The following is a 4,246-nucleotide window of genomic DNA, read 5'->3' as shown; positions in this document are numbered from 1 at the left end:
AAGAAGTAGCAATTCTGCTGCAAATCTTGTCTCCTTAGAATTCGATGGAAATATGCTGAGGAGTTTCTCAATGGAAACTCTGCGTTTAGAAAGAATTTTCTTGTGTGCCAGATATGAATATATATTACCCTTTGAACTAACCGAATTCTCATTATGTCCCGGGCTTAAGACTCTTCATCTGCAGATTTGCAGAGGTGTGGTGAGTGAATATCTATGTCAAACGTATTCATGGAAAGTATTGTTATTTTGCATAACTTTGAACATCTATATGTTAACTTTTATGTGCAGGTACTACCTCAAAGGCTACCGACATTTGGAAACCTCAAGCTACTTGACTTGGATTCGTGGATATTTGACATTGGGAGCCTTCTAAGCTTTCTTATAGCCACACCTCTTTTGGAAGAACTTCCATTAACGGTTAGCAACAAAAAAATAACTGTTGTTCAAAAGAAAAACAACTGTTTCTCAGTGAAGATTGTTTTACTCGCTTGCCACTATCTATTTGTTATCATTCAACCAAAAATTGATTAACCAGCTATTACTGGTATTGTTGTAGGTATGTTCATCCCAGTATCAGAAAGAGATAATTGATCTTACTGAATTCTCGCATGATCACTTGAAAAAAGTAAAGATTTAAAGGTTCCATAGTAATTCACACATGATAAAGTTGGCCATTTGTATTCTGAAATATGCAACGAAGCTAGAGACGATTATAATTGATCGATCCAATTGGAAAAGTCTGTATGGGTGGTGGAGTGTGGTGGCAGGTTTATCGAGACACAAATGAAGATGACTATTCAGATGATGATGAATCTTTTGAGGGAGATGGAGATCGATGGAGATGGAGTTGGCATTGTAGTTGGAAATGAAGATAGAGACTCTGAGTTGGAGTTTTGGAGTTGGAATTGTTGTTGGAAATGGAGATGGAGATGGATATGAAGATGGAGATGGAAATGAAAAGCAATCATATATATCTTGGGAAGAAATGGGGTAAGGCAATTGTTCATGAAAAGTTGAAGAACTCAAGAAAGTGATGACTAATGCTCGAATTATAATTCTATGAAGTTCAAGTATGAATTTCTTGTTGTTTCATCTAACTAGGTAGCTATAATTGCAGGAGATTCATCTATATCTTACAACTCTTAACATGGTTTACTATGTTAAATATGTGGTATTAACTGATTATATTTTGCAATCGACCAATTTCTTCATTATTATGAGAAGGTACACACACACACACACACACACACACATATATATATATATATATACAGGGCCCTTCTAGTGAGGGATGCCTTTTTTTTGTCTTTTATAGGGATAAACATTGTACCAACTTTTCGATCATATTTTCACATCTTAACCGTTCAGTTTTTAGGTCCTAATGTATAGATCACTTCTGCAAATTTGCAGCCAATTTGATGATCGTTAAGGCACCCAAAACTGCAATTTACCATTATAAACACGAACGGTTCCGGTTCGACAGATTCGGTCCGTTCGTGTAAATTGCAGTTTGGATGCCTTAACGATCACCAATTTGGCTGAAAATTTGCAGAAGTGATCTATACATTAGGACCTAAAAACTGAACGGTTAAGATGTGAAAATATGATCTAAAAGTTGGTCTAATGCCTATCCCTATAAAAGACCAAAAAAATGGATCCCTTAGTGGAAGCCCTCTATATATATATATATATATATATATATAGATTATAGATCTGTTGTTTACTTCATTTCATTCAATTATGGGTTCAAATACTATCTGGGTTTCAATAAAAGTTTAAAATTTTAGTCAATTTAAGTTGACTTGTAGAGAAGAAGTTAAGTTGCTAAAACAGCTCGCACAATGTTTTATTCCTGCTGAACTTAGGAATCCACCAAAGAACATAGCATGGCTGAAACAGATGATAAAGATTAATGATGCCATGGCTCTATTGTTAACATAAGTTAACAAAGGTCTAACTTGGGATGCCTGTACACAAGGGGATACGGATAAATGTGCTCTATTGATTAAGCCCCTGTTTAACTTTGAATTTGCTTATATTGGTTAAAAGTTGACAAATAATTATTTCTTCTTGATGCATGTACTTCCTCGTCCAGAGTCTCTTTCTTCAAGGTAATATCACACCTCTATGGCCTAGATACCATATTATATTAGTCTAGTTTGAAGCCTCTTAGTACTATTATCACCTAGTTAAGTTGCATGACTCCACTCACAAATCATCTGAATTTTGGAAGCTTGAAGAGCTTTATCTAAAGGTATTCTATTCATGCATGAAGGCTTTTTAATAGCAAAATAATAATGCTATCTCTCTTAAAGTGTAGTTGGATGATTCAATTCTGAAAAAAATTGCAGTTATGCAATGATTTTTCAGTTCCAAAGGAGAGGCCGGAGAACTTCAAAGGTATTACACCCCAAGTTATAATTTGTTCACAGGTTGATAATTTAATATGAGCTCTCTCTCTCTCTCTCTCTCTCTCTCTCTCTCACACACACACACACACACACACACACACCATTGCTGGAACTACAACTAAAGGTACTGTAACAATTGGTGTCCTTAGGGAGATGTATTTGTGGTATATGCATCATATATATGGAGTTCTGATTTTTGTGAAATAGAAATGTGACTTGCTGCTTGTTGTCTCCTTTATGTTATATAAACTTGCTGCTTTGTGCTTCAACACACGAGCTCTGGCTTGTGCTCCAAAATAACTTGTGTCCGATGGAATGGATTATTTAAGCTTATTTGATATTTAACTGAAATCAAACTTCAGTTTCTGTACTAGTACCTTTTTCTACTTGGTATGAGTTTTGCTTATATTATCCTGGAAATAAAATGCTAGTAATACAAGATTTCTAAATTATTGTGCTTTTGTGTGAGGACCTTGTTGATCTAGTTAAATTAATTAATTATAGTTTGTAGGGGTTGATGTTAAATATGAAGAGATAATTGAAGTAACTTCAATTGGCTCCAGCAAAGTCTTATGGTCCCTGCACTGCTCAGGTCTCTTACTTCACTTCCTACATGTATTTTAATTTCTATACATGTTTCACTTAAGGACTTTATGCTTTGGATGGCGTTTTATTGATTCTTTATATTGTTTAGATATTGAAATTTTGCTATGATTTGCTCAAGTATTCCTGTTGTTTGACTTGTCTTGTTTTGGTCTGATTTTAGTTCAATAGGATCATGAGTGAAAGTTTTCATTGTTATTTTGATTATTTTTGTTTTGGTTGACACCAAACACCTGTAAAGTAATGGACTAGATTATGTCAGGCACTTTTGGAAGGTCTTGGTATTAGAAATGACCTTTTCTGTTCAATCTGACTAGAAAGAAGTTGTCATTTTTGTGATGCGGACAAAGTATTCTAAATCATCAAGATTAAAGAGTTGGGGAAAAATATACATTTATGTGCCATAATTTAAGGACTCTTGCCTTTTAGCTCACTCTCTTCCTGAAAGCTTGATTCTAAATAACTAGACATACTTGTTCTCTTTCTGACCATTTCATTTATAATGCAGTTACAGCTGCTACTGATAGGAGACGACTTCTGTGGTATAAGATTAAGATTTATGTACTGCCATGAGCCTCCTACTTGAGGTACTTGAACAACAGATGTACTTTTATCATTTGGTGTGCATCTAGACTGCATCTGGTTTATCCTTCTCTGGTTGATTAACATCTGCATTGTTGTAAGAGAATGGAATTGTGTGTATTATTGATAATATGAGCCCTTTAAATAGGGAGTTACAAGGTACCCAAAAAGGTAATAGAATCTGATTACAATTGAATACCTAGAACACATTCCAATTACAACTCTAAAACCTAGTTTGTAGAGGCACACATTATGTCGATATCCTTCAACACTCCCCCTTGTGCCGCTCAAACTTGGTGATGACGTTTTGATTGTTGCCTCGTTAAAAACCTTGTCAGGTAACAAAAACCCTGTGGGACAAAAATAATCATGATCGAAAGACAAAAAGAGCACAACACATCATTCACTCTTCGAGATCGAACATGTAGACATCATGCCTCCCCCTGATGTCAATATCTCCCCCTGATTACTACAATCATGGGAGTTCGGATAACTTTTTCAATCCGATGCTCTTCACATGTTTCTCGAAGGTGGATTTTGATAACGACTTAGTAAATAAGTCCGCTACATTATCCTCTGATCAGATTTGGTCCATTTCAATATTTAGAAATGCTTGTTATCATTTTGATGGAGGGGAGGAGGAGCACGGA

At 35.3% G+C, this 4,246-nt stretch overlaps 1 long non-coding RNA gene across 1 annotated transcript; it reads left to right on the top strand.

The window, feature by feature from the left end:
* Positions 1-1,892: 1,892 nt before the first annotated feature.
* On the top strand, positions 1,893-2,986 carry LOC121051508. The gene is made up of 2 exons (XR_005805915.1): positions 1,893-2,400; positions 2,923-2,986. It is a non-coding gene; the product is annotated as an uncharacterized LOC121051508 (long non-coding RNA).
* The last annotated feature ends 1,260 nt before the right edge of the window (positions 2,987-4,246 follow it).

Source organism: Rosa chinensis, chromosome 2, assembly GCF_002994745.2.
Source record: "Rosa chinensis cultivar Old Blush chromosome 2, RchiOBHm-V2, whole genome shotgun sequence".
NCBI lineage: Eukaryota > Viridiplantae > Streptophyta > Magnoliopsida > Rosales > Rosaceae > Rosa > Rosa chinensis.
The sequence above is the reverse complement of the archived record's forward strand: the minus strand, read 5'-3'. Positions and strand labels throughout refer to the sequence as shown.